Source organism: Panthera onca, chromosome A2, assembly GCF_046562875.1.
Source record: "Panthera onca isolate mPanOnc1 chromosome A2, mPanOnc1 haplotype 2, whole genome shotgun sequence".
NCBI classification, from domain to species: domain Eukaryota; kingdom Metazoa; phylum Chordata; class Mammalia; order Carnivora; family Felidae; genus Panthera; species Panthera onca.
The window spans coordinates 148127665-148150548 of record NC_138340.1 but is presented as its reverse complement, the minus strand read 5'-3'; the positions used below and the strand labels follow the sequence as shown (position 1 = coordinate 148150548).

Genomic DNA, 22884 nt, shown 5'->3' with positions numbered 1-22884 from the left:
AGCTCCCGCTCTGAGGTTTCTGCTGGTAACTTACAAAATGTTCTATGTATATTTAAGCCTATATAGATATATGCATACTATTCTGTAGGTTAACAAATATGCAAATATGTATACAAATACTCTGCGCTTGTTTTTTCAGAGCATAGATAACATAGATTTACTTCATTTGTTTAAGGTTAACACCGGTTCTACTGCATGACTGTACCCTGATTTTAACAGCAGTGCTTTGAGGGAACGAAAATAGAATTGTTGCCAAACACAGAGTGTTAATCTTAAATTTGAAGCCGAGGCAGTAAATGACAGGTGTGAACAAGTTTACAATTTGGATACCTATGTAATCTGAGATATATCACTTCAATGACCCTTGCCTCAGTTTACCTAGCAGGGAAGGGAAATCACTTTCCTTCTTGATTCTGGTGTTAGAAAATATGAGTCAAATCCCCTTAAATATAGGACTTGGGAAAAACAGCTACTGGAAAGGGTATATATTAATTTTTTCTTATTATCGAGAGGTGGGGTATGGGCAGAAGGCAGCCCTTACTCTGATTACAGCTACACTAAATTGAGCTGACATTGGTGGTGCGTTTTCTGGGTGTCTGTGAATAGTCAGCTGAGCAACGAAGCAGGACTGATCTGGGCTGACCCACCTTATTCTTGGCGTATTGCTGGTCCTGGGGCGCACTGGGAAATGTTTAACAACTGGCTGTCCACGAAAACAAAAGCCCCGGTGTGTGGTTTGATTCCCGTGGTGTAAATGTTTCCAGCTGATTGCTGGCTATCAGTACACCGTCACTGAATGCACACTTGGGGAGAGAGGCACACAGTTGGCTCTCCCCCCAGCTCTCAGCAGCTGTATACCGCGGTGGCCTTGGGGCTCACAAGAACCTCACGAGGACCTCACAAGGGACACTCAGCATTTGTAAAGACTGCAGTCAGCGGAGGTGCACTGGGAGAAAGCCCTTTAAAAACAGGGGAAAGAGAATGGGGCCAGAGGGAGAATGGAGTCAGGTTTCAGAGTCCTGGAGGGAGATGTTAAAGAGGAAAGAGGTCATGACAGGCCCTTGCACCATCTCTGGAAACTCCCAGAGGCCGTCCATGGCTCTCTTTCTACTCTGAGTTAGTATGGTCACCTCTGCCCTTCTTATTCTTCTCTATTGCTACTTTCTTCCTTCCCCCTTTCTTCCTCGTGCATGCCTTGGCCTCACTGCCAACCCATAGGCTCTGCTTAGTTTTCCAGAAGCTGCTCAGGGTTGAGGAGATCCTCTGAAGTGCAAGAGAAGATGATGTGACCCAGTCCTCATGGGGCCCTGTGTGGACGGAAAACTGCAGTGTCAGCTTCCAGCCACTTCTTATTTCCAGTCTCTTCTTGCTGTGACAAGAAGAGTCCCTGGACTTCCCTCCTCCCCTGCAGTACAGTAAAGGTCAGGGTCAGGGCTAGGGAACTCCCTTAGCACCATAGGGACTGGTGCTCACACTGAAGTCCCACACAGTCTGACCTCCGAGAGGATCCTGGGAAGGCAGGTGCCAGACAGCCGGTTCAAGAGAGCAGGATCCAGTACCACTTCACTGCTGTGTGTCCCCGAGGCTGACTCTCTGGAACTGACTCCCCCCTGGGACTTCAGGTGAGTGCTTGACTTGAGCGTTCCGTGGGCTGATGGTTTCCAGCGCCCTGGCTGGGTTTTCTCATTTTTACTTAACACGTTGGGATATTCTAAGATGCTTGATGCGAAGAGCTCTGAAGGGAGTCCCCGGCAGGGCACATTTTGGTGCCCAGTCCTGCCCAGTATGGTCACTGTCATGCACCAAGCATGGCCTCCTCTGCCCTTCTTCTTCTAAAGCCAAGTGGGCTCAAATAATAAGAGTAAGAGGCTAATGAGGCCAAGGTCAGGGGAAGGATTCCCTCTCTGTAAGTCACTGTATTAGTTATCTATTGCTTCAAAACAGAGCACCTCCAACAACATCTAGTCGCTGCTCCACAATGTCCAGGACCTCAGTCAGAAGACTGAAAGCTGGGATCATCTGAAGACTTGAACAGGGCTAGAGAATCCTCTTCCAAGGGCTCACTCATGGGATGTCAAGTTTTGCCAGGAGTTGGCTGGGAACCTCAGTTCCTTTCTACAAGGCTGCTTAAGGGTCCTCACCACAGGGCAGCTCCCTTGCCCCAATGTGAGTGATGCAAAAGCCCAGGCTGGAAGCTGCCATGTCTCTTGTGACCTAGCTTGGAAATCACATGTGGTCACTCCTGCAGTAAAGTCTTCTTGGTCACCTAAGTCAGCTCCAATTCAGTGTGGGAGGGGACTGCGTGAGGGCATGAGTACCAGATGGCAAGGATCTTTAGGGCCATTTTGGAGGCTGGCTGTCACAGTTATTTAGGAGGTTATACTTAGGCCACCTGGCAATCATCTTGGAAATGTATGTTACCAGACAAGACTGTTCAACCTATCAGCACAAACCCATCTTCATTGCAAAGGAAAGTGACTTCGGCCCTTTCTGTTCTTTGTATCCTAGTCACAGGGGCCAAGTGACTCACTTAAGCTACTTGGCAAGTGCTGGGAAGAGGCAAGATGGAGCCTTCATGTGGGAGCCATGAATTGCATTCGGTCCGTGAATTCAGGCACACTGTAGGACCTCGTGCCTTCTGGGACTGAAGTGTTTACCTTTTCTGGTTGAGCAAGATAAACAACTGGCCAGAGCTGGAACTCTGCTATTTTCTGGCAAATGAGGTTAGGTCACATCCCCTCCCCCGCCACCTCACCCTCCATCCTGCTTCTGCGTCCTCTAATTTCTGGTTCCTGCAGTTGAAAATACAAGTTTGTGTGTTAGCCGAGAGAGAAGGAAGAATTGTGGAGAGGGTGTGGTGGATGAAGGGGTCTGGGGAGGTAGGGGAGGAAGACTTGGACCACGGGAGCTGCTTCAGGGCCCGGATCACCAATACCTGCACAATGTGTGAGTGGGGGTGGGGGAGGCACCCTCCCCACCCTGGTACCAGCCCCCCCCCCACCCGCCCCTGCCGTGTAGCCTGGGAAACCACAACAGAGCAGCATGGCCAGTTGTGTCCAGCAGTATAGGTAGGCAGGGGCGATGGGAGTGATGTCCTTCCATCAAATGGCTTCTGTAGGCGGTAGACTTTTGTGATGGACCCTATGGAGAAAAACATGATCAGACTGGTTCCTAAGCACAACCACCATGGTTGTGCGTGTGTGTGTGGGGGGGTCCTGTGACATAATGAGGGGAGACAGGGAGGGAGTTGTCAGCAGAGGCCAGGTCTGTGTGAGCAGGGGCGGGCTGGGAGCTGCGATTCAGGTGTTAACATCTCTGTATCTTTGCTAGCACCCACAGGCTAGAGAAGCCTGGGACAGTGTGGGTCTACTGACCGTGCCCAGCTACCAAGTTCAAGCCACAATTCGGGACTGTGGTGACCCAGGGAGACTTCTCCCTCAGTTCCAAGGGCAGCCATTTCTCTGTCCTTTTTTACTGTTCTATGGCCTGCAGTGTCAAAAATAGAACCGTTGGGTTAGAAGCTTAACCCCTTAGGCATCAGAGGAAAGAATAAGTTTGTTTCAATGGACTGAGAATCTTGAGAACAGCTGTCCTACATCGAAGTGTCAGCTTTCAAGGACGCAGAATTGAAGGTCGCTGGAATGTACAGTGGACATATGTTGACACATCCAGGAAGCAGGGGGCAGTGGGGAGTTGGGGGCCCTTCCTACTGTCTGCATCTCATCCAGGGAGGTGTCACCTGGGAAGGCTCTCCCTTCCCTCCCAGTCTCTGCGCATTTCGGATAATGTTGATATTTCTACTCTCCTGCAGGTGGCGCCACAATTTAGGTTTTTAAGCTGCTGCCTTCCTGTGGTTTTCATCTAGTGCACTGGGTGCTGTATAAAACCCAGCCATGGGGCCAGCTCTTGGGGGAAAAAATTTCTCTATAGCACCACCAGGCTCTGGTGATTTATTTAACAAGCAAATCTGGCTTTTATCAACTTAAATAGCGGTTCTGTTCCTAGGCTAATAAAATGGTGGTAGCTAAGTGAAGGAAAACTTAAGGATTTCTTCTCCTCTCTCCTATTAAATCTGGCCCTTTTACTCAGCTGTGAGTGATGGGCCAATACTTTTCTCCTCAAGCCCCTCAATAAACCACAACCAAATTGCCACAAAAAATCGCCTCCTTGGAAGACAGGACGTTATGAAGCAATATGACATTTCACTTCTCCCTCTTGTGGCCGTGGGGCCAGGCAATGACGACTGGGTTTCCTCACCGGCCTGGGGTAGAAGGGGTGACTTACAGATCTGATGTCAGTTGGAGAAAGTTTGGGTTCCTCTTTGCCCCTCACCAGCTGGCAGGGGCTGCAGGAGGTATGAGAGGGAGAAGGGTTTGTAACTCATGCAGAAACCCATTTTGAGCTGTTCTAGAGCTTGCCCTTCCCAGTGTGTCTATTCATAGAGAAGGGTCAAGACAACAGAGGACTTTCCTGCCCCCCTGTACTGTGCCATTAAAAAAGGGGCGATATGTCCTTCTGCAAAGCAGTGCTAATTCCTTGGATGTGTATTGCACGTATTCGAGAGTTTCCAAGTGCATGAATAGGTAGCATTTCCTTTGAATGTCACTATCTTTAAGGGGTAAGTGGGGCAGATGAGAACGTGAGATCTCCAAATCATAGCATTCGTGGGTGGCGGTGCCTAGGCTAGGACCAAGTCTTCTTGCTTCCAGTGTAGAGTCCTACCCATCCTACCCCATCTCACTCTCCAGCTTTGAAAGAAGAAATCCAAGAGGCCATAATAATAATAATAATATCAAGCCCACACTGCTGCTAATTTGACCCTTCCTGTTCTCCCTTACAATGGTATTATATAACCACCCATGCAACATAGCTTCCTCCGTGTTACTAACTGGAGGGGAAGGAGGGAGAACATGGTTGGCCATATGGCCCTGTTAATGATGAGAGACTCAGCTGGGGCCACTCACCGTCCCGTGGTTGGGCCAACTTTTGGCCTCCCTTCTTTTCTGTCATTTGGTTCTGTCATTACTCTTCAGGCACCACATGGCATCCGTTTTTCTGAATGAAAACAAGTGACACCACACACTAGGCAGAAGATAAAGAATAATAAATATATTTTATTTGCCACCTCTAAAAAAGGTGTTTGACTTACCATCCATCCATCAGAAATTGACCCTGGGGCTCACCAGCGATATTCACACACACACAGTGCACAAAGAGGCTACAGGAGGGAAAATCAGTTATATTAAAAATACATGTTAGGGGTGCCTGGGTGGCTCAGTCGGTTGAGCGTCTGACTTCGGATCAGGTCATGATATCACGGTTCGTGGGTTCGAACCCCGTGTTGGGCTCCGTGCTTATAGCTCAGAGCCTGGAGCCTGCTTCAGATTCTGTGTCTCCCTCTCTCTCTGCCCCTCCCCTGCTTGCACTCTGTCTCTGTCTCTTTCTCAAAATAAATAAACATAATTAAAAAATACCCGTTAGAATGGCTGAGAATGGAGGCAAAGATGTTTTCTTGCTTCCTCTCGCTTTCAGCATTTTTATGACATACCCTGAAAGCTGAGTGGCAAACACATTTGAAAGGCTCGCCTCCTCCCCCACAACCCCACTCTGCCTTTATTGAGCCATATTCCTTAAGTAACCCATTATGGTTTTCCATGGGGTTATCTATCTGTGCTGTCACCTCTGGGAAAGGCTTGTGATGATCCTGTGCAGAAATTTTAGAGCAGAAACCTTAGAGTGGGACCAGGGCCGGTGCGAGGCCAGCCTTACAGGACCCTGAGCCTGAGCACCTCCTTAAATTTTGCATCCTGAGTGCCTCACCCTAGTCTCAGTCCTTCCTAGAGAGACATTTGACCCTGGGCTTCCTCAGCCTGGATGGAGGTCCAAGGAACAGTGGCATTGAGTTATTTTGTTATGTGTTTCTCCGGACTTCCTAAACTAACCTGATATTGCGGGCTTTATCTAGAGTCTGGGATCCAGGGTTTCTGAGAGGACAGGAGCCAGATCAATGTATTAAGGCACGCTAATGAGATAACTCCTTGCTGCTTTCTGGGCCATGCAGTGCTCAGCAGAGAACCAGAGGCCACAAGGGCTCCACGCTGTCTCCTGGAACAACCTCTAACCAAACAAGCAAATGTCTGGTGTCCTCCTCGCCCCCGGCTCTGGCTTGGCTCTTCTTTTCATTGAGGCCCCCACCTTTGAGAGCAAAGCTTCAACAAGGTGCTATCTGGATGGACCTGCCTGACCTGACTATGTTGCCTGCCTTGGGGCTGGTAGAGCTGGTCAGCTCCCAGCTCCTTTCAAAGACTCACCAGTTTACAACTTGGATTTCTGTGAAAATATAACCCCTACAGGAAGGTGTCAGGATTTATGCTGTCATCCATCACGTCCACCTAATGGGAAGATTCTCAAGAGATGTTTTGATGGGAGGGACAGTAAGGGGCAGGAAGTTGGGTGCCTATAGGAAAAGGAAAGTTGAGGAGTCCTGAGAGAGGAGGCCAACAACTCTGGCTCCTTTGGATGGTCCTCAGCGACTGCTGAGGCACTTAGTGACACAACTGATGGTTCCCTGGGACTATGTTGGGGGTGGGGAGCAGGGCCTTGTGCAGAGCCGGTACCTGAGTGTGGGACTCTTTTAGGCTTCTCCTGGTGGGAGGGGGGCACACTCCCAGGAGGATCTAGGCAGAGGTTTCAGAGGTGGTGCTACCCACTTCCTTTCCGCATATTTCCTCTCTGCCAGATGGCTGTCGAAACCACAGCAACGTGATTTCTTTCTTCGGACTTCCGAAACTGCCCTGATGTCGGCATTGTCTGTTCTGTGGTCGAGGTTTCTGAGAACAGGAGCCAGGTCAGCCCCTCAATATAAACATGAATAGACGCGTCAGGTTACTGAGTAAGCTCCAGGGCACTCGGCCATTCATGCTCTCTCGCCCGGGCCTCCGTCCTTGGGTGCCGCGGAGGGGTGCTGGGGTTCTGATTAGGGATAGGTGCGTGCGCCTGTGTCAGCTCTGCGCGCCTGAGGGTCCCTCCGACCGGCAGCGCCCGCATCCCGAGGAGGCTGAGCGTGCCTCCTTCCGAGTGGGCGCCCCGCGCCCGTGTCACCGCGTACCCGTCCCTCTCTGCCCCACATCGCCACCGGCAGGGTCGTCGGGCGCGGGCCGAGGGGACGAGGGGGGTGTCCGCCAACGTCCGTGCGGGGGGGGGGGGAGCGCCGGCGGGGCGGGCGGCCGCGGGCGCCGAGTGGGGGAGGCGCCCCCTGCCCCCTCTGCCGGCCGCCCTCCGTCGGTCTAGATGTCAGCCGCGAGCTCCGAGCCAGCCCGAGCGAGCCAGAGAGGGAGCGGCGGCGGGCGGCGGGCGGCAGGGGAGGGGAGGAGGCGAGGCGAGGGAGGGAGGCAGGGAAGCAGGGAGGGCGGGAGGGAGGAGAGGAGGACCCAGAGAGCGCCAGGCAGCTGGAGTTTTTGCAGCGCTTGGCCGGGCTTCAATGCACAGCAGCAGCGAGCCGCGGCGGCAGCAGGCAGCCCGGGAGCTCCGGCGGCGGCCGAGCCAGCGGCGGCCCCGCTCCCTGCCCCCTGCAAACTTTGCGAGCAGCCCGCCCGGGGGGCCGGGGGCGCGCCCGGGAGGCCCGGCTCCGCCCGCGGCCGCGCTCTCCGCCGCCGCAGCGCCAGGCGCCGCCGCCGCCACCGCCGCAGCCCCGCGCCTCCCCGGGGAGCAGCCGGCGGCTCCCGCGGCCCCCCAGCCCCGGGCCCTCTGCACCGCCCGGCCGGTCCCCCGGCGGGGGCGGGGGCGGGGGCGGGGGCGGCAGCGGCGCGGCCGGTCGCGGACTGCCGGGGGGCGGCCGCCGCTGCCCAGGGAGGCGCGCAGAGGCGCCGAGAGCGCTCCCCGGCGGGTCCCCCGCGCACTCGCCGCGCCCGGGCAGCGGCCCGACCGGGCGAGCATGGGCGGCGCGGAGTGACGCCGCCGTGCCCGCTTGGCATCAAGGACATTCAGCCCGCGGGGGTGGGGACGAAGGGGGGCAGCCCCGCGTCGCCACCGCAGCCCCAGAGAGCCGCCGCCGCAGCCGCCGCCGCCGCTCCGGCTCCGGGCTAGGTGGAGGAAAGGGGTGCTTGGATTCGATCCACATTCTCCGACCTTTTTGTTGGACATTCCGCCCACCTCGGACGCCGCCGGAGGAGCTGTCAAGCCCCGCAGGCTGTGATTTCGCCCTGCGTTTCCCTTGCCTCCTCCCGGGTTCCCGGTGCCTCGGCGGAGTATTTGCGTTCGGGGCTGGGGCTGGAGGAGGCAGCCACACGCGCGCACACGCACACGTTCAGAGGAGGACGAGAGGCAGCGGCACAGGCACCATCTGCAGTGTCAATGCGGCGCTCCCGCTGAAGGAGGCAAGAGCGGCGCTTCCAGGTAAGGAGCCGGCGGGAGGGCGAGGGCAGCGCGGGCGGAGGTACCCGGCTCGGTCCGGGAGTCCTCGGCTGCCCTGGAGCCAGCCCGCTGCACGCACGCACACACACACACACACACACACACACACACACACACACACACACTGGCACACGCCGCGCACACGCACCTGCCCACGTCCCACCTGGACACCCGCGTAGGTGCGGCGCGGCCAGAGCAGGTATTTCCCCCTGTTCTTTCTCCTCTGACGATCCGGACTCACACTTCTCTTACCTAGGACTTTCAGGGTGGGATTCTGCGTATGCCTGCCTCTCCCTCCCACCGGGGTAGGCTGAGGGAGCGATTTTTCAGTTCCCCGGCCCCTGGTATTTCTAGCTGGTTTTCAAAACGGGAGAAGTAATGGGAGGTTTGGGGAGACCCGCCCAGCGTCATCTCCGCTCCGTGGCCTTTGGACACCCTGGGATTTTGACGGGAGACAGACCGACAGATAGATATTCTGGCAGATATTTGGAGAGCGTGGTGGCCCAGCGTGCAGGGAGGAGGCCACATAGGCAGATGGGGCTGCAGTTCTGTAGGGCGGTGCATATGGAACAGGCATTGCGTTTCCCCAGTAAGAGGCAGCACAAACGCCTTTCGGAAGCATTGCACTGCTTCCCCGGGAATGCGCCGGGATTCCAGGCAGGAAGGGGCTTCCGCATGGCATTGGGTGTGTGGCTGGTCTAGGGAGAGCGTATGGGGGTCAGATCCTCCGTAAGAGGTACGACCTATTCACATCTCCAATCTGTCCGCAACAGCAAGCCGCCAGGGCTTGGGGACACAGGTCTTGGGTATCCCTTTCACCTCTCTACTCTTCCCTCTACGCTGTGTGGGAAAGCATGGGGCTGTTTTGCTGTGCCTCCGGCTAACACCTGTCACATGCCTTTGGAGGTGTGTGTCTGAGAAATAGAACTGAAAGGGGGCGGAGGAGGGTGTTGTAGGGAAGGGAGGAAGGTCCCCTCTCTCACGACCACCTCAGCAGTGCCCCCCTGTAAGGAGGCCAGGCATTCTTGGGTTTGCCAGTGTTCCCCAAAGCCAGGTTGCTTTTGACTGTGCAGAACCACTCTCCAGAAGCCTGTGGTTCAAGGTTCTATTTCCCTAAAGCCTTTCCTTTCCTTTTCTGCCCAGCTGGAGTTTCACAGGCTGCTCATTTTCAAACTTTTTCTGGAGGAGGTAGGAGGTGGTTGGGGCTCCAAAAGGGCTTTTTTGCAGTTTCCATCGGGGGGTCAAAGAGCAATTCATTCGGGCTCGGTTGTTGTAGGGAGAAGAATGTGAGGTCCAAGTAAAACATGATTTTGGAGTTGCACGTAAATATAGCAGGGCCCCGAGTTTCTCTAGCTGTCCCTTTTGGGGTAGCTTGTGGGGCAGCCTGGCAAGAAATGGGGTGAACTTGTACCCTTTATATAAGATCATGTATTCAGAGTGTCCTACAAACTCACCAGTGGGAAAAATATGTTGGGAGTCTTCCAGAGTGCTAGGGGAAAGGAGTCAACATTCTTTGGAACAAGGGGCCTCAGTGTTGGGCACAGGATTTGGTTGATTCTGTAAATCCTGAAGATGGGTGCTGAAATAAAGGGCCCTCTGCGCACCCCCATCTCTGCTATTTTCAAACTTTTTTCGGATCCTGCAAAGGTCTCTCAGCTAGGCTGGGGAGGAGAGGAGCAGACGCCCCTGGGGGGAGATTGTATTCCTGCCGTGTGCTGTGTGTAACCGCCCTTTGACTGATTGGAAAGGGTAGATGGACTAAAGCAAAGCTCTCACAATGGGGAGAACCCAGTAGGGGGGAGAAACATTATTTTCTTTTTGAGAATGGTGTGTGTATGCACACCCAGATACATGCGTGCTTTCTCAAAGGGTCAGTTCAACGCAATCCGCTCGTCCAGAGTGTGATGGCGGGACCCATCTCTGTCCTCCAGGCTGTGGAAAAACTGGAACGTTTCCACACGCATGCCCTATGAGTGCGTGGACAGGGAGGTCCCACGTATGCATCGAGGAACACATGGTTTTCAGAAGAAATAGCCCCAGCAACAGTGGATGGCTCCTGGATAAACATTCTCTCACTGGACCTTGATGGGGCTGAAGCATGGTGTGCTGAGCTTCCGGAAATGTCTGTGTGTCTTCCACACAGACTTCTGCTCGCTTCCCCGCTTCCCTCTCTATCTTTCCTTCCTCCTGTGTTTGCAGCCTTAGGATCCGTCACGTTCATGCAAAGCCAGCAGTCATGCTAGTTATAAGCTAAACATTTTTAAACATGGGTTCAAAAAATCCCCACACTTTTTGCACTTAGAATTAGGTACCGATTTGGTTTCTAGGGCAAAGCAGGCATTAATTAACATCTGTGTAAAGCTGAGTGTACATCATCTAATTTTTTCCTGGCTCTCTCGCTGAGCCCTGGAGCATGGCACGTCGCCTCTCTCTCTCTCTCTCTCTTTTTCTCTCTCTCTCTCCCACCCCTTTGTGGACTTCCTTCTAAGTTCTCTAGGGTCTTTGCACTCGCAAGGGAGTCATACTAGAAAAACCCCAATCACGAGTGCTTCTTTTCAGCGGACCCTGGCTGCTGCTAGGCTGTGCCCTAGGGGCTCCTCCGTGAGCGTGGGTTGCCCGCGAGTGCTGTTCCTTCTTGCTCAATCTGGGACTCCCTTGTGGGCTCGCCTCTGTCCTCCCAAGACTTCATCCTGGATGCCCACTGATGCCTGCAAACATTTCCAGAGGCATCTGAGGCCACCAACTTGTTTCCTTTCTCCTCTGCTCCTCTCCATGGCTTCTGCTGCTGCTGTGCCCTGCAGACAGGGAGATCTGCACGGCACAGTCTGCCTGCACTTGGCCTCCGCATCCTTTTAATCACAATGAGGGCTGCTGGGAATTGAGGGGGGGTGCCTTCTAGGGAGGCCGTGGTCCTGAAGTGGGGAGAGAGCTGAGGGGGCGGGGAGATTAACCGCTCTTAGCTCCTAGTTATCACTAGGCTTTGATGCAAAGAAACTGCAGCCAATCTCTCTCCTCCTAGCCAGCTAGGGGGCATTTCTTAGCCGCTTCTCCCCATCCTCACTAGGAGAAGGCACTACACAGACAATGCCACCTCAGAGACCTGTTGGAGTGGCTCCGTGATGGGCGGGGATGGGCGGCAGCCCTACGGAAAACCGGCTCGAGATCCACGCCGGGATTAGTCTGTGTGACAGATGTACCATTCTTTTTTAGGCTCTCCCCTCCTCTTCTCATTTGTGTTGATGTGAAGCTCGGTGGACCCTGGGGTAGTAGAACAGCGCTCATTTCCTTCCCCTGACACCCCGTTCCTCCTTCTGCATCACTCCCTTCCCCTCCCCCCCCCCCCGACTTGCTAATTCACCTCTTAGCTTTGTGCGCACATCCGACAGCCCATTCGCCCTCAAATTTGTGGCACTCCAAGAAATCAATATGACATGAATTTAACGACAGCTGGATGATTAAGTGTTATTTATATTTAAGAGCGGCATTTTAAAAAGACATCGCGCTAATAAATCAAACGGCTGTTTGGGAGATGCACATGATTAGGGTAATTGCCCTACAGGCCCCATTGTGCAATGCCTGGCCCGTGCAGAGCCCTGCGGACAGTATCTCTTTGGAAGCTACCGGCCCTGCTGCTGCCTACCCTGACCTCCCACATGATCCCCTCCATCCAGACTTACTCTCTCTCGTGCCTCTCTCCTCACTGTGGGCCCGCAGCCTTCCTTGGCAGGAAGGTGGAGTCAGTGGGAACACCGAAGGGGGCTCTGCTGCTAAGTGGTAGGAGATGGGTCTTAAAAGCGAAGGCAGGCAGGAGGTCCTCATTGGCAGAGCAGAGGCCTTGTTCCACAAGGAGGAGGCTGCTTCTCTGCTTCCTATGAAGCAGCTTGGGAGAAAGGCTGCCTGAGTCCCCGCGAGAGTCTGGGCCGGCTCCCAGACCCTTGTCCTGACGATCACGCGGCATCAGCCTCCCCAGGGAAGAGGCTGTGTGGACATGAGTATTTGCCCTTGTGAAAGCTAGCAGAATGGAAAGGAATAATAATCAATGGTGATGGTGGTGGCTAATATCTATTCAGCGCGGACTTGGATGGGGCATCATTTTAGTGGTTTACGCAGGTTGGCCCTTATCCTCCATGGAACCACCCAGAGAGCCAGTTACTGTTATTATTCCCATTTCCTGCACGAGGAAGTTGAAAGGCCTGAGGCCAAAGACTTTGTCCAGGATCATACAGTTGGTGGGTGGTGGGGCCACATCTCAAGCCTGAGCAAACTGACATCCAGCAAGGGAGGGGGGCACTGTTTATTCCCATCTTGATGCTGTAGGGACTGAGGCCCAATGCCCAAGGCTCTAGGACACTACATAGCGGATGGTCTTTTCACTCTTGGGGAAGGATGCTTACAATAGGGACTTGTTGGTTCGTTCATTCATTAGCCCTCGGGTTCATTAGCCCCAAAGATTCCCCAGGGAATCTTTGAAAGCCAGGAAAGGAGTCTCTGCCTGTGGGTGTCATGCAACGCTGGGCGCCTGGCACATATAATTGTGGGAGCAGAGGTTCAGTGGAGGTTGGTGCCAACGGCTGCGTGTGTGGAAGGTCATCCTGTGCACTCAGTGTGAGTGGAGCACTTGATTAGGAATGACATCCGGATCCTGAGCGGTGGACGCTTGGAAGTCCTGAAGGAACCCGTAGACCTGGCCGGGGGCTGCTGTCCCATCCCAGAGCCAGGCCTCAGCCGCCTGATTTGGTCTCTCTGGCCTCAGCATTTTAGGGAATAGCCACAGGTGATACTCTTGTGGTTAGTGGTTTGTACTTTTTTTTCCCCTCCAAAGACAAACTTTTATTCTGCACGTCTTTTGGCTTCTCTATGCTGTAAGGTGAGCAGAAGCTTCTGCCAAACTCGAGGTGGCTCCCAGGGGTGCATTTCATCACCTCCCCTCTGGCGCAACAGTGGGAGTGGCCGAAACTGGTGGATGCGGGGTCCTGCTCAGACGTGCAGCAACAGGTGCATGCGAGGTGTTCGGCACCCTCTCTTTGCCGGCCAAGCTTGGCTAGCCCCTCCCGCTCCACAGTGCCTTCTCCATGAACCAGGATTCGCAGCAGCAAATTGGATTTTGGAATGTTTTGTCACTCCAGCACAAAACAGATCACTAGCTAAGAGGATATCACCTCTGCAGTCGATGCACTGAACGTAGACTAGCGGAATCAATTCCGAGGTCTTACGGGGAAGAGTATTTTCATTAGGAAGCATGAGGAGAGGAGCAGTGGAGGAAGAGGGCCCTGGGACTGTAGGAAAGGAAAACCATAGCATTTCAAGGGCTTTCCTGGTCTTCGCTCAAGATCAGCTTTACATCTGACATACTCATTGAACTTGCCTTTTACGAGCACAGCTGGATTTCCCTCATGGTGAGTGGGGTCTAGAGCTAGAGGCTGAACAAACCATTCCTTGGCTTTGGCCCAGAGGGCGAGGAGAAGGAGAGTAAGCAAAGCAGACTTGGCTGATTGTTTCCTTCTCATGGCAGGAGTAGACAGTGAGAGGAGGGCATGACAGGTCAGCAGCCATCGGGACATATAATTGAACCAGCCTACGTAGAACGTCAGCTAACCTTGCAGACATAGTTAGGGTTTATTTCCTCCCTCTCCATCTCAGGCTTGCTTCCTGAAGGCAAATTTAAAATAGAGCAGAATTTCCCCAAGTGCATTCTGTGGGAGTGAATGGGTGTTACATACACAAAATGTTCTCATGGCCACAGTTGGAGAAACCCTTAGTGTAAAGAAAAGCTAGGGTTCCTTGTTGCAGAACTTCTCAGAGCCTTCAAACACAACTAACTTGGATTGTGAAACCACAATAAGGAGATATACTGTGTGGTGGCCCTGGGAATCCACTGAGAAGGGCTGGCCCAAGACAAGCCCTTCATTTTTCTATTCTTGACTGAATAGAGGATGGATTCTACGAGGACAGTTTCAGCAGAGCATTCATTCTATATACACAAAGTACAGGGTTCTAGTGATTAAGTAGATATGAGGGTTTCAAGCAGAATTTTGCCAGATGGGCAGGCAGTCTGACTCCAGGCTCGGTGTTTGCCCCTTGTCCTTCCTAGGCAACAGGGAGGTTCTCAGGCAGGAGTGAGGTCCAGGCAGGTGTATATTTTCTCAGGTTCCTAGACAATTCTGGTGTGTTCCCCCTGGTTAAAAAGCCGTGGTGTTGTGGGGAAAGCTGTGTTTTGGAGAAAACTATGTGTAGACTATCCCAGATCTGTCACTTACAGCCAAGGGGGCTTGGGAAAAATCCCCTTATGTTTCAGTATCATTACTGACAAAATGAAAGGGTTGGTCTAGCTCAGTGATTTTAAACGTTTTAATTTTTTTTAATGTTTATTTATTTTTAAGAGAGAGAGAGAGAGCGTGCTCAAGTGCACAAGCGGGGGATGGGCAGAGAGAGAGGGAGACACATAATCTGAAGCAGGCTCCGTGCTGTAAGCTGTCAGCACACAGCCCAATGTGGGCCTCGAACTCGTGAACCTCGAGACCATGATCTGAGCCGAAGTGGGATGCTTAACCGACTGAGCCACCCGGGCACCCCAAAACACATTTTAATATGGATGGGGTGGAGCTCTTTATTCAAATGAAATTCTATATGGGATTCTGACCCACAGCACAGATGGGAGAAGGACTGTTCTGGTCAGAGCTGTGGAGGAGCCCAAAGCCTTGTACTTTCCGTCTGTCTGCCCCTCACCCGCAGTCTTGGCCTGGGCTCTCTAGCAAGCAGAGCCTGAGGCAAAAGCTGACGTGGGAACACTTTCTTGAGAGATGGAAGCCCAGAGCGGCAAGAGTGAAGGAAAAAGGGGGAGAAGTAGGGAAGGAACAGAAACACCAAATGTACAAAGAATCTAAAGAATGTGTTGCCCAGCCAGCCAGAGCTTCCTGAGGAAGCACAGCTGGTGGTTCATTACCTAGACAAGCCTGATGGGAGCATAGCCTCAGAAGAGTCTGGAGGGCAGGCACAGCCAGCATCTGTGCTGGGACCTTGTTGTGAGCTGTGGTTCCTTGGGCACCATTCGCCCCAGGAGGCAGGAACGCCCCCTCACTTTGAGGTTGTGAAATTAGCTCAAACCAGAGCCTCTGTGGTCAGGCCCCTCGGCTGGGGCTTCAGTGGCTCCCCCCACAGTGGACCTGCTGGAGCTTGGCCTTTGCCCTGAAGGAAGAAAGTCTTCGAGAACTTTAAGAATAATGTGAGGCATTCCAGGGGCCACTCAGGCTAGAAGCGCCAGGGGCAAGTGGCAAGTGGCTGAAGGCCAGAATTGGGGGTGAGAGTGGGACTTCAGGAAAGATCTGAGCAGGTACAGAAATTGGGGGTCTGGGATAATGGGTTCTGCATAAGACGCATGGTTCTTCAGAATAGAATCAGATAGTGAGCCAGAGCAAGCTGCTCCAAGAAGGTATCATTCAGCCCCCAAAATTCTTGACTCCATGGCCACAATGGCCAACCACACTGTGGGTTACCTAGTTAAGCCACATTAAGAATGGGTTCCAGTTAGGGAGTCTAGATGGCTCAGTTGGTTAAGCGTCCAACTCTTGGTTTCCACTCACATCATGATCGCACGGCTTCGTGGGTTCAAGTTCCACATCAGGCTCTGCGCTGGGAACGAAGAGCCTGCTTGGGATTCTCTCCCTCCCTCTCTTGCTGCCCCTCCCCCACTCGTGCTGTCTCTCTCTCTCTCTCTCTCTCAAAATAAATAAATAAATTGAAAATATTAAAATAAAGAGAATGGGTTCCAGTTAGGCTTCAAGAGGCTTTTCCTACTTTTTAGGCTTTTTAAGCCAAAGGAGTGCCTGCCTTCCACATGATGATGTATGGATATCTCAGACACTTCTGTCTGCAACGGCTGAGGGGCATGGCTGCTTGGAAGCTGGGGTCAGAGGCAAATGCCCTCTGCCTTTCTCCTGGTTTTAAGAAATATTGTAAGCACTGAAATATAAAACAAAAGGGGGCATTTTTGCATAAAATACTTCCCATAAGTCATGCCTCCAGCCGGCGTCCCTTCCATTTTACATCTCTTGGGCATTGAAGCCCCTCCCCGGTCAGGCGGAGCAAAGGAGTGATGCTTGCCCTATGCTTGTGACCCCTTTCCCCGCTCTCTTCACCATTAGATACTGACCCCCGCCTTTCTTCCCGAAATGCACTTGCCCTTAACTGCTGATTGATGTGAGCAACTCGCTGACTTGGAGACACGTGTCTGCATTAGCATGTCTGCCTGAGATTTCCGGCTCCTGCGGGTCAGGACCAGCCGCTGGTTGAAGTGTGTCTTGTGTGATCAGAACTTAATTCTTACTTTGTAATAAAGGTGAGGAAGCTGATGCTGGTGGTAGCGATGATGGCCATAGCATTTTATTTTCTTATGTCGGTAGATGAGAGAGACCATTTCTTACTTCTCTTGTGTACTTGGTGCCCAGATTAGGGCCTATCATACTGGAAGCAGTCAATAAATATTTGCTGAGTAAATAGAATTAATAAATGGAGCAGGAGAAGGTGGAGACGAATGGCCTGTAAAGGACAGAAGTAGGGGCATGCGAATCAGCTGCTATGGCAAGTGCTTGCTCTCTGGCAGGGGCAGGGTTGGAGCCACATCAAGGAAGGTAGCTCTTTGAGAGGATAAGATGAACCAAGATGAGTGCAGGCTGAACCCAGCCGTCACCTTAGAGTGTCCTGGGTGATGGTGGTTTGGGGGCAGGTGGTCTGTTGACACTGACCCACATGGAGTTGAGCTCCTGCTTTCCATATAAAACTAAGTGTGGGTTTGGGTGCTGGGAGATCGGGTGGAATAACCAGATTGCATTTCCCAAAGCATTCCAAAGACAAGTCCCTTCATGGAAGAAGCATCCGTGGCCAAGTAAGCCTTGCAAACACCTTATGCTCTGTCTTCCTCTTGGAGATTCAAGACTTACATTAAAGGCATAGGACGGGCACCTGGGTGGCTCAGTTGGTTAAGTATCTGACTCTTGATTTTGGCTCAGGTCACGATCTCACAGTTGTGAGATGGAACCCGGCACGGGGCTCTGCACTGTCAATCTGGAACCTGCTTGGGATTCTCTCTCTCCCTCTCTCTATGCCCTCCCCAGCTCGTGCACACCCTGTCTATCTCTCTTACTCTCTCTCTCTCTCAAATAAATAAATAAACATTTAAAAAGGCATAGGAATCCCACTGTAGAGACACCTGTTTAATTATTCTTAGCCAGCCATTTTTCAGCTTGCTTGGTGGTGTGTGTTTAAGCCAATCAACAGTTCCTGGAACAAGTGTTGGACAGAAGACATTTTGGTGAAATCGTTTCAAGTGAAAGCTTTCAGGTTTGAGTTTGGTCCGGAGGAGAAGAAACAGGAGAATGAATGTACTGAACTGTTACACAGGGGAACATGTGGGCTCCAACTGCCTTCTTCTGGTCCTTGTCATTTGCCTTTGAGACTCTCAGAAATGGCTGTGAATTGTTATGAGATATTGACAACCATGGTGTCTTCCCATGTACCTTCTCTAAAGGGACCGTTTTAAGGAGTGTGATTGTGGCTCCAACAGGTTTGTGGAAATGTCTCCAACACGTAGCACCTTATGGTTGCATGTAATAGATCAGGATGAATGTTTGTAAAGTATGTGAGTAATGACATTCACCTTCTCAATATTGTTTTTTTCAGCTGCATTTATCCAATAAGAGGTTTCAATAGAACTGGCAAACATACACATTCTCATTAACAGAGAGGGCTTGAGTTATTAAGACATACCTTCCTAGATTTTGGGTAGTTGAAACAAAGGATTTTCTCTTGGGGAGGAAACTTTGCTACCTCAGAGAGGCTAAAGTTTTATAATTAGACAAGAAATCCATGGTTTCCATCGTTGGGTACTGACCCGGAGAGTGGAGTTAGACATTTCCCATGGGCAGCATTTCAGTGCCCAGTACTCATCTTACATAGGTAATGATGTGTGTGTGGTGTGTGGTGTGTGTGTGTGTGTGTGTGTGTGTGTGAGAGAGAGAGAGAGAGAGAGAGAGAGAGTTGGGGTGGGGGTGGGCTAACACCCCAGTGGTATTTGGATTTGGTTCACGTGGGGACACAGGCTAGTGACCCACATGCCCAATTATAAGCCCTCGGCCATGCTTTGCCCAAGCACCATGTTCCTTTCCAAAGTGAATAACAGTTGCTAACACACACTTACTAACAAAATTCCCCTGATGCCCATTCATGAAGCATTGCACTGGTGATTCTATCAGCATTAAACTGTTTGGTGACGGAGTTTAGAATTATAGGAATCGGAGAAATGAATTAGCAGTAAATCAAGTCCCAGCTGAGTTCGAACCCAACTGCAGTGAGTTTTAAATTAAAAATATCTTGCTATGATGAAGCAGTTGTAAGTCAAGAACCGGAGCTCTGTCACTCTTGACTTTGGAGAACTGTAGCAGTCACCCTTTGAAAGAAAAACCCTGGCAATGGCTTGTATTGATTCCCAGCCATGCTGGGAAATTGCCACTTCATTTCTTCTTCATAAACTGTTGGCTTTCATTTTTTTTTTGAAAAGGAATCCTATTTGCAGGGACCTGGCAGAGCTCTGGGAACAGGGCAGGTGGGAGAGGGCTCCGGCCCAGGGGGCTCATTCATTGCATTCTCTTTGGTCCTTCTCAGGAGGAGCCATGCAGAAGGGGAATCTAGGTCTGCGGGTGTTGTGCGATTTGTTTTCCTGCTCGGACCATATTTGATTCTTCTTTCTGGGGGATCTGTACAGAAAAACAACAAAGAGAACACTTCAAGGAGGCTGCAAGACTGTCATGTTGCAGTGACAATTGCGGTGTAATAGGAAATCATTTATGTAAGTTACGGTGCCCTCTGAATGGAGCTTGTCAGAAATGTGGCTACAGCTTCTCAAGGCCTATTTTTTTTTTCTCCTGCAAAATAATCCCAAGATTTTCATTTTCAGAGCAATTGAAGAAGTATTATGTGCCGACCAGGGAATAGGGAGACCCAGCTTCTAATCCTAGGCCTGCTGAATGTCTTTCAGCAAGTTCCCTCTCTGGGATAGGCCTCAATTTCTCTTCCTTTAAAGCTGGAATAAGCCCTTGCTGTTCCTGACCTGAAGCCCAGGAGGTGAGGATGAACGTGGCCATGCATATTAAAGGACCAGGTGAGCAGCAGAAGATTCTATTTACATGCAAGGTCAGAGAAAATCAAGAAGGAGAGAATGAAGTCTCAGCTCAGGCCTCTCGCCGTTACACTTGTACGAGTTCCTGTGTGCTTGCGGATCTGGTGAAGAGCTGTAATGATGAAAGCAACCTGCAGGGTTCGAAAGGAGAGTGTATGTGGGAGAGCAGGAGACCAGGGGAGGGGATGGATGGTGAGTACAGGAAGACGGAGGCCTAGGTAAGAGGGGAGACCTGATCCTGGCCCTGGTAGGTTAGTTCAGGACTTCAGAGAAAGGAAAGGGGTCATGATTTCCCTGGAGTCCTACCTTTCACTTTGCTCCATACAGATATATTTACATATTATAGTTACAGAAGTAGAGGTGAGGGTAAAGAATATTTAACCAACAAATTGATTGGTCAGTTAGTCAATTCAGTCAATATTTATCGAGTGCTTACTATGTGCTAGGCACCATGTAAGAGCTTGGTTGTACCGAGATGAGATGGTTCCTGCCATTAGGGAGCTCACAGCTTGGCGTGGTCACAGCACCCACATCTATAGATAATTTAAACCCAACGTGGTAAGAAGTGAGATCTGTGTGCACAAAGCCATCCTGAGACTATGTAAGAAGGGGCATCTGTCCACAAAGAAAGGCAGGACATGGAGAAGGTCTTCTGGAGAAAGATGAGGGTGTTTTGAGGGGTGTGTGGGATTGGAACCTATGAGGAACAGGTACCAGGTGGGGGAAGCAGCACAGACCAGGCAGGGAGGCGAGCTCACTAGCACCAGCTGCCTGCCGTAGTGCAAGTCAGGCTGAGAAATAGCACAAGATGGAAATGCAGGTGGATGCCGGGTCAGGACCAGTGTGCTGCAGGCGGTGGCCAGGCCTTGGGGATTTCCAAGTAAGAGATCAAGATTTGCCTTGTAGAAAGATCACTATGTTGGCAGTGTGAGAAAGGGTTGGAAGTGGGGGGCCGTGATAGTAATTCAGAAGGCATGAGAGAGGGCTAATCAAAGGTGGTGGCAGAGGAGGAAAGGACAGATCTGAGAGGCACATAAGAGTTTGAGTTGACAGGTGGGCTTATGGCAGTGAAGGAGGTAGGGAGCAAGCAGAGGGGGTGTTGGGAGGCCTCATAGGTGGAAGGTGACACATTCACTGAGCTAGAAATTTCTAGACTGAGACTTGATTGAGGGGAAGTAGTGAGGAAGGGGGATGTGATTGTTCTGGACATGATGAATTGGGGTGCATATGGGATTTCAGGTTGGAGGGAGCAGGAGGCCAGCAGACATATGGCCCTGTGTCCCTGGCAGTTTCATCTAAGTGCTCACCATGCTGAGCCCTTCTCATCTCAGGTGTACACTTAGTTCACACATGTGCACTTAGTTCCCATGTGGGCACTTAATTCCCAGGTGTGCACTTAGTTTCCACGTGTGCACTTAGTTCCCACGTGTGCACTTAGTTCCCACGTGTGCACTTAGTTCTCACGTGTGCACTTAGTTCCCAGGTGTGCACTTAGATCCCACGTGTGCATGTAGTTCCATGGTGCACACATAGTTCCCAGGTGTGCACATAGTTCCTAGGTGTGAACTTAGTTCCCAGGTGTGCACATAGTTACCACGTGTGCACTCAGTTCCCAGGTACACACTTAGTTCCTACGTGTGCATGTAGTTCCATGGTGCGCACATAGTTCCCAGGTGTGCACATACTGTCCAGGTGCGCATGTGGTTCCCAGGTATACACTTAGTTAGCACGTGTGCACTTAGTTCCCATGTGGGCACTTAATTCCCAGGTGTGCACTTAGTTTCCATGTATGCACTTAGTTCCCACATGTGCATTTAGTTCCCAGGTGTGCACTTAGTTTCCACGTGTGCACTTAGTTCCCAGGTATGCACTTAGTTCCCACATGTGCACTTAGTTCCCACATGTGCACATAGTTCCCAGGTGTGCACGTAGTTCCCAGGTGTGCACTTAGATCCCACGTGTGCACTTAGTTCCCATGTATGCACTTAGTTCCCACGTGTGCATGTAGTTCCATGGTGCACACGTACTTCCCAGGTGCTCACATAGTTCCCAGGTGTGCACTTAGTTCCCACGTGTGCACTTAATTCCCAGGTGTGCACTTAGTTCCCAGGTGTGCACTTAGGTCCCACATGTGCACTTAGTTCCTAGGTTTGCACATAATTCCCAGGTGTGAACTTAGTTCCCAGGTGTGCACATAGTTACCACGTGTGCACTCAGTTCCCAGGTACACACTTAGTTCCTACGTATGCATGTAGTTCCATGGTGCACACATAGTTCCCAGGTGTGCACATACTGTCCAGGTGCGCACGTGGTTCCCAGGTATACACTTAGTTAGCACGTGTGCACTTAGTTCCCATGTGGGCACTTAATTCCCAGGTGTGCACTTAGTTTCCATGTATGCACTTAGTTCCCACATGTGCATTTAGTTCCCAGGTGTGCACTTAGTTTCCACGTGTGCACTTAGTTCCCAGGTATGCACTTAGTTCCCACATGTGCACTTAGTTCCCACATGTGCACATAGTTCCCAGGTGTGCACGTAGTTCCCAGGTGTGCACTTAGATCCCACGTGTGCACTTAGTTCCCATGTATGCACTTAGTTCCCACGTGTGCATGTAGTTCCATGGTGCACACGTACTTCCCAGGTGCTCACATAGTTCCCAGGTGTGCACTTAGTTCCCACGTGTGCACTTAATTCCCAGGTGTGCACTTAGTTCCCAGGTGTGCACTTAGGTCCCACATGTGCACTTAGTTCCTAGGTTTGCACATAATTCCCAGGTGTGTACTTAGTTCCCAGGTGCGCACTTAGTTCCCACGTGTGCACATAGTTCCCAGATGTGCACTTAGGTCCCACGTGTGCACTTAGTTCCTAGGGGCACACTCAGTTCCCAGGTGTGCACATCGTTCCCAGGTGTGCACTTAGGTCCCACATGTGGACTTAGTTCCCAGGTGTACACTTAATTCACTTTGGGATCTGGTAGAAGTTTGGTAAGGAAGCAAGAAGACCTACATAGATAGAGAGTTTGGCATTCTTCAAGTGGTTTACTTTTCAAATTAAACATACTCTCTTGAACCTTTTGCTTGAGAGTGTTCTGAAAACACCCAGATATCCACTTTGCCATGGGAGATCCCCACTATTTTCCAATGGGAAAACAGTGGTACCTGGAGGTTGAGTCCTACACAGAAGATGACTGAGCCAGCTCAGGATAAAGGCAGAGTTTCCATAATAGAGAAACATCAGGCCTTTGTCCTGGACATGAGCTGGTTCCCTTTTTTGGCATGTGCACCCCATTTTCAATGTGCAC

At 51.6% G+C, this 22884-nt stretch overlaps 1 protein-coding gene and 1 non-coding gene across 4 annotated transcripts in view; both read left to right on the top strand.

Moving 5' to 3' along the window:
* The first annotated feature begins 1407 nt into the window (after positions 1-1407).
* Positions 1408-22884, top strand: part of PLXNA4 (plexin A4) — a 440460-nt gene continuing 418983 nt past the window's right edge. The window contains exon 1 of one of the 3 annotated variants that reach the window (XM_060633177.3): positions 1408-1622. The gene's annotated coding sequence lies outside the window, so the exon portion shown is untranslated. Of the gene's footprint in view, positions 1623-7488; positions 8395-22884 lie in introns of those variants that run through there. The other 2 variants (XM_060633178.3, XM_060633176.3) reach the window with 2 other exon arrangements.
* Positions 5264-5348, top strand: TRNAR-UCG (transfer RNA arginine (anticodon UCG)). The gene has a single exon. It is a non-coding gene; the product is annotated as a tRNA-Arg (tRNA).